The sequence below is a fragment of the Zootoca vivipara genome, chromosome 13 (genome assembly GCF_963506605.1).
Source record: "Zootoca vivipara chromosome 13, rZooViv1.1, whole genome shotgun sequence".
NCBI classification, from domain to species: Eukaryota; Metazoa; Chordata; class Lepidosauria; order Squamata; family Lacertidae; genus Zootoca; species Zootoca vivipara.
In genome coordinates this window covers 3,723,215-3,739,146 of record NC_083288.1, presented here as the reverse complement: position 1 = coordinate 3,739,146, position 15,932 = coordinate 3,723,215, and the positions used below count along the sequence as shown (strand labels likewise).

The 15,932-nt window shown below is 43.9% G+C and overlaps 1 protein-coding gene across 2 annotated transcripts in view; it reads left to right on the top strand.

Moving 5' to 3' along the window:
* LOC118095417 (poly(rC)-binding protein 3) overlaps nt 1–15,932 on the top strand; it is a 265,815-nt gene that overhangs the window by 144,264 nt on the left and 105,619 nt on the right. Inside the window, exon 3 of one of the 2 annotated variants that reach the window (XM_060282172.1) lies at nt 13,276–13,332. The exons of the other annotated variant lie outside the window; for it this stretch is intronic. The gene's annotated coding sequence lies outside the window, so the exon portion shown is untranslated. The remainder of the gene's footprint in view (nt 1–13,275; nt 13,333–15,932) is intronic. 2 annotated transcript variants of the gene reach the window in all.

Genomic DNA, 15,932 nt, shown 5'->3' with positions numbered 1-15,932 from the left:
TAAAATTATTCCTGGACTGGACTAGGAGTGCTCTTGGTGCAGTGAAAAAAGAATGAATTGCTGCCGAGCAGGTCTGGCGGAGAGGCTGAATTTGAGAAAAGATCTTGTTTTTAACTGTGCCGAGGAAGAACTCCAGAGAGGAATTTTAATGGCAGAGAGTGAATATGCACTTAGTGAGTTATTTATGGCCTATATTGTTTAGTCAGTTAGTTGTGTCCGACTCTTCGTGACCCCAATGAACAGAGGAAGGAATGGAATGTGACCTTTACTTGTCGGTGGAAGGAAAGAGGCAGTCTACCTTCTTTAAGGAGGGAGTTCCAAAGCCTGGGAACAACTACTAAGAAGGCCCTCTTTGGTGTCCCCACCAAGTGTGCCTATAAGGGTGGTGAGACCAAGAGAAGGGCTTCTCCAGAAGATCTCAGAAGATCTCAGTATTTCCTAAGGACCTAAGCCATGTAAGGCTTTGTAGGTGATAACCAGCACTTTGAATTGTGCCCTGAAACAGACCCGTAGTCAGTGGAGCTGCTGCAACAAGGGAATTGTCTGCTCCTTATAACCACCTCAGTCAACAATCTGGCTGCAGCTCTTGAGGCTGGTTGAAACTTCTGGTTTCAATTTTCAAAGGCATCCCCATGCAGCGTATGCTTCAGTTCTGTCCAGTGTTTAGTTCATTTATTCATTCAGCCTTTATTGACCTAATAATGTTCAGTTGAAATCCACTTCTTAGGAAGCAACAGGAAAACCTCCTTAGCTTTGGAACTGCAGAGATGGGCAGGAATCTTACCACCAATTGTGCAGCAGCCCCCCCAGGGTTCAAGACTGGGAGCAAGGCTGGCTCTTTTGGCCACTGTGCTTCTGAGCTCACTGAAATACAGACTTGCCCCCTGGCACTCTCTCCTGCGCTAGAGCTGGAACTCTTTCCTTGGAATGCCAATTGATTTTAATTGGCTTGAAAAGTAGCCTGTGATTTTGACTGAAAAGCAGGGTTATGAATAAATAAAGAGATAAATAATAATATTGTTCACGGAAGGAAGCAACTTGATAGCAGCTTGAAACAGTAATAGCCCTAAAATAAAAACAAAAACACTGGCATGATAGAGTAACACAAATTGAATCCCTGGTGTATTTCCATTTACAACTTCCCTGCTGGTGGAACACCTCAGTTAAAGAGCAGGTTTCAAGTGCTAAATTAATATATTTTTTAAAGTACATTGAATGAATTAAATTGCTTCTAGTTACAATCTTTTATCCCAGATTTCAAGTGAGAGAGTTGTTAACTTAGCTATAAGCAGACTTAAAATAGGTGTTTCTTAAGAACATGCTGACAGGATAAGTGCAGTGCTTCAAGTAAACCATTCTAATAGTTGGGCATTAAACATCTTATTTTCCTTAAATGTGGCATTGTGGAAAATGTCCTTTATGAGGGAACTGAACTTTGTACCATAACCAAATTCCACTGATACCATTGTGAGTGGTATTTCACAGGAAGTATATGTTCAATGCATTTGTTAATGCAGTTCTCAGTGTTTATGTAACTTTTAGACTGGTCTGGCTGTAAGTACTGTATCAGGATTATAGGCTTGTGTGTGTAGTTGGAGAGTATAGTATTTAGTGAATGAAGTATCTGAACTTCCACGTATTCTCTATGGCATACCCTTCAGCAACCTAGGGATAAAAATCGGGACAAAAGCCCAACCTTGTCCCCCATCAAATTTTCCCCTTGAAGGGACGGATTTGTGTCGTCCCCCGCCCCAACACACACCTTGCTCTATCCAGACCTCCATTTTCTCCGTTCTCCTCTGCACCCACCTTTGCAGTACTGCTTGCCCCCCCACCCTGAGTGCTCTTCACCAGTGCCACCTGCCCACGCTCCCCCCTCCCCTTTCTCAGCTGCCAAGGACCCCACTCAGCTCCAGTCCTGTTTACCCCTCACATTCCTACATTCCTCGTCTCCCCCACCCATCTCTGGTGAATGTTCCCAGTCACCCATCCACCTCCCTCCTTTACAAAGCTCCCCCCCGCTTGAGGCCCCCCCCCTCCCAGCTATCCTTACCCCTGGAAGACAGTCACCCTTCCCACTTTCCACCCTCCGCATTCCAGATGTAGTCTCAATATCTGGCCCCCCCACCCCACCCACCCACATCCACAGGCCTTTTCCTGAGCCTTCCTGATCATGGCGGTTCCTCCACCATGTCCCTCACAGGCACTATCCCCATCCACCTCGCCCACCCGCCTGCCACTGTCACAGCGCACCGATGGACCTCCACAGTAACCATAGAGAGGGAAAGTGGGAAGTGGAGTGGCACACTGGCTTCAGCACCTGAGCGCCCCCAGGATAACCAGAGGTAATTTCTGGGATATTCCAGAATCCAATCAGAAGCCAGGAATGGCTTTTTAAAAAATTGGAATGTCCCAGTAAAAACGGGGCATTGCAGGGTATGCTGTGGTGGTATAGGCAGGTGTCATTTCAATCTTCTAAAAATTTCTTGCTTCGTATACCATGTGTAAGAAAGACTGCCATGGACGGCAAGAATTAGTCACTTTTGTGTGTGTGCTAGCTTTCCTGAAATATACCTTGTTCATTTCCACATTTCTATATTTCACACAGTTTAGTCAAGTGTCTTTTCGGCGTTTTAAAACTGGTTTCGTTTCGTTCCTTCCAGCACCAAGTTAAGACTGCTGTGGAGGGCTGTAAGCCATGTTCTCAAGAATCTAATGTCTTCCAAATTGGCACAGCGCCTTTTCATTCTGGCTCTTTCCATACTGGTGTGCAATCCACTGTGTGGTTTTCGTGTACAAGCCCAATTCAAATGGGTGGGGGCTTACAAGAAACAAGAAGAAACAAAAATCCAGAAATAACAATTAAAAAAATTATATCAGATCACATTAACTTATTCTTACATCTGTAACGGCTTCCCGTCACCCCATCATGCATCTACCACCTATTTCTTCGAGCGCGCTTTCTGTTTTCATTGATGACTTATTTTCCTATGAGTTTCTACTGTACCACAGAGGTCATTCAAGGTCTGCCATTGGCGCCATGTTATTACAATGTTCCTTAAGATATTTTTTGTACATGTCCCATTCTTTAATAAATGTCTAATCAGCATGTCCTCTCATTTTCCCTGTCATTTTTACCAGCTCAGCGTATTCTAACAGTCTGCTTTGCTACTCCAGTTTGGTCGGGATTGTGTCCCCTTTCCAGTTTGTGGTGATTAATATTCTTGCAGCTAGCTACTGTGGCGTACAAGAATATTTTCCTCACCTTTTTAGGGGTGTCTGAACCTAATATACCCAAAGGGAAAGTTTCCGGCTTTTTTATAAAAGAGATCTTAAACATCTTTTTGAGCTAGTTATAAATTACCTCCCAAAATTCCTTTATTTTCTTACAGTTCCACCACATATGTACCTTCCACTTCCCCACATCTCCAACATATACTTGAGGTATTTTTATACATAGTTTTAATAGTGTTAGATACCAGTGGAATTGCATTTTCAAAAAAAAATATTTCAATACATAACACAGGGTGAACTTCATATCTACCCTCCATAGTTTTCCCAAGCATCCATTGGGATGCTATAACCAAGATCTTGAGCCCATTTAACCATTACTGATTTTTGCTCCTCCTCCTCGACTTCCCAGTCAAGGAGGAGTCTATACATTTTACAAAGAGTTTCTCCTTTGGAGTTAATCAATTCTTTTTCCAATCTGGAAGGCTCAATCACAAAATCATTTTGTTTATCAAGTTTAAATATCTCATGGAGTTGATGATATTGTAACCAATCTGACAGATATACCCTAATTTAATCATAACCTTTTAGCTTCAGCTGATTTTCTTCCTCTTTTAACAATACTTTGTATGTTGGCCAATTCCCTTTCATATTTTTCTTCTTCACTGCCAGTGCTTCTAGGGGAGATATCCACCATGGGGTTTTGGGTTCAAGCAGATTTTTATATTTTGCCCAAGCCATATAGAGGTTTCCTTATGTTGTTTAGTCATTTAGTCGTGTCCGACTCTTCGTGACCCCATGGACCATAGCACGCCAGGCACTCCTGTCTTCCACTGCCTCCCGCAGGCTGGTCAAACTCATGTTCGTAGCTTCGAGAACACTGTCCAACCATCTCATCCTCTGTCGTCCGACTCGTCCCCTTCTCCTTGTGCCCTCAATCTTTCCCAACATCAGGGTCTTTTCCAGGGAGTCTTCTCTTAAAGTGGCCAAAGTATTGGAGCCTCAGCTTCACGATCTGTCCTTCCAGGGAGCACTCAGGGCTGATTTCCTTAAGAATGGATAGGTTTGATCTTCTTGCAGTCCATGGGACTCTCAAGAGTCTCCTGCAGCACCATAAATCAAAAGCATCAATTCTTCTGCGTCCAGCTCTCACTTCCATACATCACTACTGGGAAAACCATAGCTTTAACTATACGGACCTTTGTTGGCAAGGTGATGTCTCTGCATTTTAAGATGCTGTGTAGGTTTGTCATCACTTTTCTCCCAAAAACAGCGTCTTTTAATTTCATGACTGCTGTCACCATCTGCAGTGATCATGGAGCCTAGGAAAGTAAAATCCCATTGTAACATGGTTTAAAAAGCTTTTATGTACCTTGACCTTGTCGTAGCCTAAGAAGGCATGCCAGCCATAATGGTTGTCAAACCCTTGTAGATCTAAAAAGTCAGTATTTTATAGTATACACCATTCTCTCGTAGTAGAGTTTCAAATCTAGCAAGGAAAATCCCCCTGTTTCTTAAGGTCACTTAATAGTTTATGTTTAATCCTGGGCGAAAAGCAAAGTTTTCTTATATTCATGCTCAGGGCCAGAGGTGATCTCTTACTAGCCTCTCCCTGAAAGCTGTAGGACCCAATATTGGTAAGTGGTGGAAGTATTTGGCCCTTATAGCTTCCACAGTAAATATTAAGTGCAACTTTTAGATTAGTCAATTGGCAGTTAATCTTTAGTTAGCAATCACATTCAGTTTTTGGTTTTTGCAGCTTAAGCCTCTGTTTCTTTTTCAGAAAATAAGTCAACCAGAAGTTCAAAATACTCTAGCCTCGCCTGAGTGTAACAAGTATTACCAGAAAGGGGAAGTGTGAGGAATTGCTTTAAAGCTACACATTCTTTTTGCAGGTAGGCCCATTTTATTTTAAGCTTTTCTTTCACTTCCCTATTCCTAACATAGTTTGCTGTCATCCCATTCTGACTGCTGTGACCCCCTGATTGTTCCTGGATGCAGCGGATATCCTGCTAACTGGGCTTTAATTGAAGTAAACTACAGGCGCATGCTAGTGTCGTAGTCCTGCGCCATAATTCCGCTCTGTCAGTTGACGTTTACGGGAGTAGTACCCACAGTTGAAGATCACCAAAGACTGTGGGTCGGCCTGCAGTAACACTGCTCCTACTGCAACATCCGAGGCATCTGTTTCCACCACAAATGGCCCTGCTGGGTCCGGTTGCTGAAGGATGGGTTGTGAAGCGAATGCAGCTTTCATGGCGTCTAATGCCCCCTGAACTGAACCGTGCCAGACAAACACACTTTTCCCTAAGGGGGTATGTCAGAGGTGCTGTCACCTGAGCCAAATGCAGGATGAATCAACAATAGCAGGTTGCAAACCCCATCAGGCCCTGCACCTCCTTGTGGTTATGGTGTCATAGTCCTGTTCTGCCAGGCACAGCAGAGCTTAGTGGAGGGAGAAGGCAGCCAGCCAGCCAACCAACCAAATCTCATGGGGGTGCTTGCCTGGAGGCAGAGTCTGTATACAAGGTCTGGTCCAATCCTAAAGTCAGGAGTATCTTGGTTCATGTAGTGTTGCTAGACATTGAAAATGAATTGATAGATGAATTGGATGCAAAAGCTATTACTGACAGGTTCGCACAATCATCTAGTGAATTCAAACGGTTGCTCTGAATGTAGTAGACGGCATGAAATATGCTTTAGGAACTACCTGCAAATGTGTAAACTATTCAGTACAAGCAAACTATTCAAAAATATCCACCATTATTTAATATTTAAAAATAATTATTAAAAATTCAATGATCACATAGAGGAAAAGACTAGACAGGAAGGTTTAGTTGAATTATGTATTAGATATCAATTACTTTTCAGATGTAAATTTGGAAGTATGATATCTGTATGAATTTTTATATTTTGAGTTGATTTGTTTCAATTTGTTTTGTTATGATTTGATATGTTTTAATTAAAATCTCAATAAAGTTTTTTTAAAAAAATAAAAAATTCAATGATAACAACCTGTGTTTATATTTAGTATCTACGTTATACTGCCAGAAATATGTACAATATATGTACATTGTAATTACTAAAAACATACATTTATTTCACACAAAAATTAATTGTACCTTTTCCCACTTACGTATTTTTGAAACTTTTATTTATTTCTTACAAAAATTAAACAATAGCCTTATAGTTGTCTCTTGACAACCAATATTTTTAGCCCCAGTAAACAAGTACTCATTTTCCTTCAGGGTCCCTTTGTACTTGACTTTCTCAACATTTTAATGTACTCCATCCACATAATGCTTCATCTCAGTAAGAGCAGAACAGGTCCAGTTACTCTCAAGTATACAGGCAACGCAAGCCATGCTAAAGAATGCTACTTTGCCATTAGAATAGGCCAGTGATGGGCAACCTTTTGAGCTTGGTGTGTCAGAATTTGCCAAAAAACTGAGCATAACTCGGGTGGTGTGTCATTTCGAGAGAAAAAACCACAATTTCGCGATATTTATAGTTTAAATAACAAAAATTTATAATTGTTTCCCTTTTTAAAAAAAAAGGAAAAAGGGGAGGGGATAAATTATTCAAGTTTTTTTAAAAAAAATTAAAAAGGGAAAAAAATAAGGCAAAACCCAGAGGTCTTTCCCAGTGGGACTCTGGGCTCAGGCCTTCCTCCAATGGGTCTGCTGCTGGGGAGGTGGGCTCAGGCTGGGCCTGTGCCTCCTTGTGGCTCTCTTAAGCCCACCTCTCCCCTCACTCTGCTATGCTTGCACGGCGGCGGGGTAACCGGGAAGGGGTTTCAGCTTACTTGGGTGACTCTTCTCTCTTCCCGGGATGGCGGCGAGGTGGCTGCAGTGGCAGCAGCAGGATCGGGGTTGGGGTTCTTCTCCCTCCTCCAAGGGCCCCCTCCTCTCCCTTGAGGTGGGGTGATGAGGACGGCAACGGAGCGAGTGGACCCCTGTTCTCATTTGCCTTGTTTCCCCTTCTTTTCTCCCTCCTTTCTGCGGGGGTGGCGGCAGCGGCAGCAGGGCTGGGGCTTCCTTTTTCTTCCTCCGGCCTCCAGAGTGCCTAAAGGCCATCTGTCAGCTTCACGGGGTGGGGTCCGGCAGCTCCCCGGTTGCTGCACTGGTGGCCCCCAGTGTATGGGCGGTGGCTGTTTCGGTGGCTCAGGAGCCTGTCCGGCAGCTCCTGCAGCGCTGGTCACTTTCAGGAGCTCTGCGGCTCCAGGCCGACCGCCATCTTGCCTCGCCGGAAGTCCACAAGGCCCCCAGAGATGCGTTGCTTGCAGCATTCCTCCGCCGGCCGGAAGTGAGGTCTCGGCATGTGGCCATGTGTCACTGAAAATGGCTATGTGTGTCAGTGCTGACACGCGTGTCATAGGTTAACCACCACTGGAATAGGCTGCTGTCCTTTGAGAAGGTGGGGCAAATGTTCCTTTCGTGTAGAAAAATATCCTTCCGTAAGAGCTCCCAAGGTGACATACAGTAAAAGAGATCTAAAAGCATTGCTTCTTCAGTAATCCTAGCACCATTATGCTGGAGTCACATGTAAGGATATTAAAAAATAAAGATATTGATAGACAAGGCCTTTCAGAAAACAGGCTCTTGGAGTCTGCTGCTTTGGAGTAATCAAGAACGATGCTCTAAATGTTACATCCCCCAAGAAAGTAACACTTTTCTCCATTTTGTATCAATATTTGGCTTTCTCTTATTTGTGTTTCTTCCTAATAGCATTATAAGGCACAGCCACTAAGAAGGCTGGGCTTGAATCCCCCATATACTCCTGGAGCAATGCTTTTAGGCTTGCCACTACTGTGTGTTGCTGTGTGTGGTGTGCATGAATGGGTGTGGGGTTCTGTCCTGTGAGCACTGCAGAAGCCAGTCTTCATTCAGATGGAGAGCCAGAGAGGAGAATACGGCTGCAGTGCTGCTGCCATCATTACTCATCAATTTAAAGACACAGATATATGGGGTTCTTGTAGGCAAAGGCATTACATTGCAAGACAGATAGACCTTGTGATCCTTCTAGCTAGCAGACTATATATAAACCTGCAGTCAGCTATTTTCAGGGTAGTCTTATTTGATTAAGGGAAAGTAATAAAGATGGGTGAACAGAAATCTCATCTAAATTCTTATGGTGCACACATAATATTGTTGAACAAATTCTAAAGTGCCTCATTTTCAGAGTGAATGCTTACCAAATTTTCTAATTGTGTATTCCCTTAGTGTATTCCACGAATTTCTAAAGTCTCCAGAATGTTTCAAGACAGCTGTTGCTGTTTAATATTGGAAATCTAAAAGTTTCTTCCACCACATATATTTTAATTACATTAAAAATGATATCAAAATGACTTTTCTTGATGCTTTCTATTTTGGTTGGATTAAGCACTGCTTTTGCAAACTTTTCCCATTGTGAAGCTACATTGGTCTCAGCTAACAAATAAGAATGGGTGGTAGCAGTTGTATGAGAATAAGTAAAGATCAGGAAAGTCTATAAATAGGTAGGTTTTATTGCACAGTATGAAGCTTAATTGTTATAGACAAGTGCTGCTGATCCTAATCTGTACTTGTCCTAATTACAGCAGGTGCTGCAATATGTTTTGATATAATCAATGTTTTTGTTGAAGCTGGAGGTGTTTATTTCTCCAACTCTGATAAGCCAATCATTTCCTGATCTAGAAAAGATAGCAAATTACTGAGCCCTGAATTTAACACATGCCGAGCACTAGCACCTTCTATATTAAGGTAAGGTAAAGGTAAAGGGACCCCTGACCTGGGAGGCGCGGAGGACGCAGCCACAGGCTCGCGTTCCCGGCGCGACTCTGGAGCTTCGCGCCGGGAGCGGGAGCCTGGGGCCGCCTCCTCGGAAGACCTGGGAGGCGCAGGCCACGTGGCCCCGCCCACATTTCCACTGTGGCCCCTCCCCTCCCGCCCCTTGCCCCCACCCCTTGCCCCCCCCTAATTTTGATCCTGTCTACGCCCCTGCCTAGGCTCAGTGGTTTAACCCACAGCGCCACCTGGGTCCCTCTATATTAAGGTATTACTTGGTTATGAAGCAAGTTTGATGATCAGAGGTCTTTGCTGATACAGTGGTACCTCGGGTTACAAACCCTTCAGGTTACAGACTCTGCTAACCCAGAAATAGGTTAAGAACTTTACTTCAGGATGAGAACAGAAATTGTGCTCCGGCGGCCCGGCGGCAGCAGGAGGCCCCATTATCTAAAGTGTTGTTTCAGGTTAAGAACAGTTTCAGGTTAAGAACGGACCTTCGGAAGAAATTAAGTTCTTAACCAGAGGTAAGGTAAAGGGACCCCTGACCATTAGGTCCAGTCATGACTGACTCTGGGGTTGTGGCGCTCATCTCGCGTTATTGGCCGAGGGATCCGGCGTACAGCTTCCAGGTCATGTGAGCTCACCCCGTCGCAGGGATTTGAACCGACGACCTTCTGATCAGCAAGCCCTAGGCTCTGTGGTTTAACCCACAGCGCCACCTGCGTCCACTGTACTAATTACAGCTCTAGAAAGAAACACAAATTGCAAGTTGCCAAGACTAGAGCTGAAAATACCATTTTTCAATCCCTTTGCATTTTCTGTGCCGTGCGCCTCAATTCAGGCATCGGGGGGGGGGGGTGTCCTTCCGACTGCTCTCCCGTCATTTCCTCCCCAGCTGCCTCCCTCTCTACATGGTGTTGAGGCTCTTTGACGCTGCTAGAGCCTTGTCCCTCCCTCTCTGCTTCCTGACTCCTGTAATCTGATTCGCTACTGGACTTACTGCTCTGAGAGGACCTCGACCTGATGGGGGGGGGCTGTTCCCTATAAGCCCTCCCCCTTACACTAGCCATTGTAGGTATCATTGTAGGTATTACACTACTGGTTTTGGCGAATTCTTTTGTTGTCTTTTGTTGTCGTTATTAATTAAATTTGTTAGTTGCTTTATCTTGCTGAAGGCACCCCAAAGCAACTTAGAAAGCAACTAACAGACAGACAACAAGCCCCACAGAGATGCATGAAGACCTGAAGAAAGAGAAATACAGTCATACCTCGGGTTAAGTACGCTTCAGGTTAAGTACTTTCAGGTTAAGTACTCCCCAGACCTGGAAGTGTTTACTTCCGGGTTCCGCTGTGGGCGCATGCACAGAAGGGCTCTATTGGCGCTTCGCGCACATGCGCTATCGCCACTTAGGTTAAGTACTTTTCGCGGTTTGAATGGCACCAATTAAGTACTTAACCCGAGGTACCACTGTGAATGTTATTTTTTTTTCATCTACAATACTGTCTTATTTGTTTTATAGTACAGTACATTGATTATTGCCTTCATTTTATGGATCAATGGTCTAATTAGACAGTGGTACCTCAGGTTAAGTACTTAATTGGTTCCGGAAGTCTGTACTTAACCTGAAGTGTTGTTGTTGTTTAGTCGTTTAGGTATTGCAGTCCTGAGCCATTTCATCCTTCAGAGTGGCCGAGCCCCCACTCTATCCCCTTTTATTTTATTTTATTTATTTTATTTTATGCTGTTACTTCAAGTGATGATTCAACTTCTCTGGGCGCCATTCCTGGAAGAGAATATTACATCATAACATAGCATCAATCTGATGTCCCAGGAAGAAGAAAAGAACCTTATAGTTAAGATGAAATTTATTTAAATCCATCCATTCCTAAAGGGTGAGGATTCCCCCCTCCCCCCCCAAAAAAAATTGCTCAGCCCAAATACTGGACTGAAGGGGTAGCAATTAGTGTGGCTGCCAGAATTAATTTCATTCAGTTATTTAGCTGAATAAAAACTGCAGTGAAGCATGTATTAATCTCACATGGAAAATGAGCATCTTTGTGTGTCATATTTGGGTCTTAATTGCTTTGTTAAAATTTACTTTTTGGGGGGAATTGAAGCTTTATCATCTCTTTTTTTACTGTCATTGAAAGTAAATGGCTTTGGCTATCAGATTGATGGAGGAAATAGTGCTGAATTAATAGATACACACAGCACAATACTGTACATGTCTACAGGATTGAATTGAATGAGATTACGTGTATATAGATAAGTGTGTACATAGGACTGAAGCATCACTAAATTATTCCACTGTTCTGTTGGTGGGGAGGCTATAAATATAGACAAATATAGCAGCTTTCATCACTGGGCTTAACAATAAAAATATTGTTACTCTCGTTGCTTTTTTTACCTTTTATTTTACATTTTATCATTTTACAAATATATTTAAGCAAAAAGCACAAAATATTTACATTATCAATCTGCATTTCCCTCAACTTCCCTCCCCTCCTTTCTGTGGTTACTTAGTTTATATCTTTTTGTTACAGCATACCCAGTTCAAGCCTGTTCATTGTTTACCCTTTTAATTCTCTTTAACTCCCTGCTCTCATTGCTAATTCATGGATAGAAGGACTATTCTATGCAAGTTTTTCAATTTACTACACAAAGTTTTTCATTAAACACCTTAAACCTGACAGGAATTCTTAAGATTACTTGTTTTTGCCCACAGTGAATTGTACCACTTGCAGGTGGTGTCTCATTTTTTATGCTCTTCCGTGTAAAAAAAAAGTCCTTGCTAGTAGAAAACTAGCACATTGCAGACAAAGGGTTTAGCTCAAGACTCTCCTATTTGTGCTTATTACCTGTGTTCAGGAGGGAGGAGGAGAAGTGGTTGAGAAAAACAGAGGCTATTAAGGGTAGGTTTCTTGCTGCATTCTCCCAGCAATGTAGCTAGCTGCTTGGGTGCCCTGCTCAGGGGGGGGGGGGCAGGATGAGCCATCCATGAGGGTGGGGTAAGCCATCCATGGGAGCAGGGTGAGCCGGGCAGGGCGCTCTAGATGGAGCATTCATGGAATCCGCACGCTGCCTCCCCCTCAGCGTCCCAGGAGAGACGCATGGCTTGGGCACGTTGCAGGCCCTGCAGTAAGTGTGCCTCGCCCCCTATCTCTAGGATGCATGGAATTAGATTGGGGGCTTTGGGTTGCTCATCCCAGCTGTAAACTTCCTGGCCATGGTTCTCCAAAGGGTGGCGGGTAGCAGTTGCTCCCAGCCTCGCCTAGATATACCCACCCAGGGGCCTTTTTAGGCCATACCTCAGCACCTGTGGATTAATTGGGCGCAGAATGCCGTGGCGAGGCTCCTTATGGGTTCCCGGCCGCAGGATCACATTCATCCAGTGCTTTACCAGCTGCACTGGCTCCCGGTGGAGTACAGGATCAGGTTTAAGGTGCTGGTTTTGACCTTTAAAGCCCTATGCGGCTTGGGACCCTCGTACCTACGGGACCGCCTCTCCTGGTATGCCCCGCGGAGGACCTTAAGGTCCACAAACAACAATATTCTGGAGATCCTGAGCCATAAGGTGGCTAGATTGGCCTCAACTAGGGCCAGGGGCTTTTCAGTATTGGCCCCAACTTGGTGGAACGCTCTTTCACAGGAGACCAGGGCCCTGTGGGATTTGTCATCTTTCCGCAGGGCCTGCAAGACAGAGCTGTTCTGCCTGGCCTTTGGGTTGGATTCAGTCTGACCCCTGTGTTTTCCTCCCTCATGGTTTGGATTTATGGACTACTTAAAATGAGGCTGCATTTTAAAGTTTAATATTGTATTTTAATCTGTATTTTAATTAATTGTTTTCTTTTCTGTCTTATTGTAATTTTATTGGTGTTAGCCGCCCTGAGCCTGGTTTTGACTGGGGAGGGCGGGGTATAAATAAAATTATTATTATTATTATTATTATTATTATTATTATTATTATTATTATTATATCAATGAAAGGAGAAGCTGCAGAACTGTACCAGACAAGGAATCCCTGGGCTGACTTTTGCACACCAGGCTGCACCTTCCAAACAAAGGCTTGGTCCCAGAACCATTTTCGTTTGTTGGTTTGTTTGGAAAAAAAATTGCATTAAACATTTTCTTGGTTTACGAAAGTACGTGAATTATCTCTTTGTTCAAGTTGAGTTTGGTCTGTGATAGCCTGTTCACATGTTCAGGGATTCTTCCCTCAAAGCAGCCCTTAGCCTTGAGTTCTGCCATGCTTCAAGGATACCTTCTTTCTTCCAGGATCTCCTTTGTCCACCACTGTGGCTCCTGCAGAAGCACTCTGTGTAAAAAGAACAGGTAGGAGGAAGGAAAATTTTGCATGGGGCTGGGAGAACACCCTACAAGTTGAGTGTCAACAGAGAATGGGAGAAGAACCTTCCTGCATGAGAGCAGAAAGGAGATGCTCTCGTCCTGATATGGGTGGGCCAAGCTTTCTTTGGGAGCAATGTCAGGGCAGGGGCATTGGGCATCCATTCCCCACATCTGCCAGGAGGATACCAAGTCCTTCTTCCTCCACAGGGCTATGCTTCAAGAGAATGGTCTCCCTCACCAGCACACAAGCTGATGGACACAGAGTGAAACTCCAGCCCTCCCCCAGCTACGCTGCTGCATTCCCCCCTCCCTTCCCCCATATTGAGTGAATAAAAACCTGTGGAAGCCATTCTTCCTGTTAGTTTCATGCTCCAGCTGCACCATTAAATAAATACCTGGTGCTAACTGTTATCCCAGCAATGTTCCCAGATTCAAGGGAGTGTTCTGCATCCTTTATTCATTTTGTTGTTGTTTAGTCGTGTCCAACTCTTCATGACCCCATGGACCAGAGCACACCAGGCACTCCTGTCTTCCACTGCCTCCCACAGTTTGGTCAGACTCACGTTGGTGGCTTCGAGAACACTATCCAACCATCTCATCCTCTGTCATCCCCTTTTCCTTGTGCCCTCAATCTTTCCCAACATCAGGGTCTTTTCCAGGAAGTCTTCTCTTCTCATGAGGTGGCCAAAGTATTGGAGCCTCAGCTTCAGGATCTGTCCTTCCAGTGAGCACTCAGGACTGATTTCCTTCAGAATGGATAGGTTTGATCTTCTCGCAATCCACAGGGCTCTCAAGAGTCTCCTCCAGCACCATAATTCAAAAGCATCAATTCTTCGGCGATCAGCCTTCTTTGTGGTCCAGCTTTCACTTCCATACATCACTACTGGGAAAACCATAGCTTTAACTATACGGACCTTTGTCGGCAAGGTGATGTCATAGAATCATAGAGTTGGAAGAGACCACAAGGGCCATCCAATCCAACCCCCTGCCAAGCAGGAAACACCATCAAAGCATTCTTGACATATGCCTGTCAAGCCTCTGCTTAAAGACCTCCAAAGAAGGAGACCCCACCACACTCCTTGGTAGCAAATTCCACTGCCGAACAGCTCTTACTGTCAGGATGTTTTTCCTAATGTTTAGGTGGAATCTTCTTTCTTGTAGTTTGAATCCATTGCTCCGTGTCCGCTTCTCTGGAGCAGCAGAAAACAACCTTTCTCCGTCCTCTAGATGACATCCTTTTATATATTTGAACATGGCTATCATATCACCCCTTAACCTTCTCTTCTCCAGGCTAAACATACCCAGCTCCCTAAGCCGTTCCTCATAAGGCATTGTTTCCAGGCCTTTGGCCATTTTGGTTGCCCTCTTCTGGACACGTTCCAGCTTGTCAGTATCCTTCTTGAACTGTGGTGTCTCTGCTTTTTAAGATGCTGTTTAGGTTTGTCATTGCTTTTCTCCCAAGAAGCAGGCGTCTTTTAATTTCGTGACTGCTGTCACCCTCTGCAGTGATCATGGAGCCCAAAAAAGTAAAATCTCTCACTGCCTCCATTTCTTCCCCTTGCACCAATTTATGCATCATCACCACCTCTAAATACTTGCAATTTGATGCTGGGATTGTATGTTCTTTTCTGCTGTATATACTGCCACATTCTTCTTTCAAACTATAAATGGATAGGATGAGTGTTTTCACTGACTGGTTGTCAAAGCCTTTTGGGACTTAAAAAAATCTTAAATATTTCACCCAAGGCTTTTCCTTTGCCTTATGCAAATATTTTTGTGACTGTATAACAAATAGTATTTTATTTGTAGCAAAAGAAAAACAAAATAAAAATGTATAAATGCACACACAAACCTCTGATCTCTGGAAAATAGCTGTTGGTATTATTGACTTATTTTTAGCTTGGTGGCAGTGAATAAATATTATCTAACTCTTTATACTCGAAACACAGTAATTTTTACTTCTGAGTCAACTGACGCAATCTTACTCCCACTGTCACGGTTAGTCACTTGCTTTGTAAATTCACTCAGTGCTGCTTATGTAGAGTGTATGCAAAACTTGTATTTCTTTCTTCTTCTTTTTACAGCTAGGAAGGTAATGTAATGGAACCGTAATTTTTGGGAAACTGTGGGAGGGGAGATCCCCTCCCTCGCCATTTGCCACCTGAACTCCTTCACTTTTGAACTAAACTAGGGGCCACATTAGCTTGGTGGAAATCTATCAGCGAGCCCATTTCAAAAGAGGATGGGACCAGACACACATTTAATGGGACACTCTTAACACAGAGAAGCACACTAGGACAGGAGGGAAAATGCAGGACCTCATGTCACTTCTCTGCACTAACAAAAATACAGAGGTGGTGAATGAAAGAAACTTGGATCATTGCTTCACATAATTACCGGTACTGTCCTTTCTGTCTTGATGGCCAGTTTTCTTGTAAGAAGCTTTCCACAGAAGCTTCCAGAGAGGCTTGCTGCTGTTTGTCTTGGTCGTGTGTGAAGAGGGAATAGGCTCATTCTTCCAATTTGGAGATCAGAAGACCTCTCTCCCAGCAACGTGGAGACATGGAGAGCAGATGCCAGCTCTG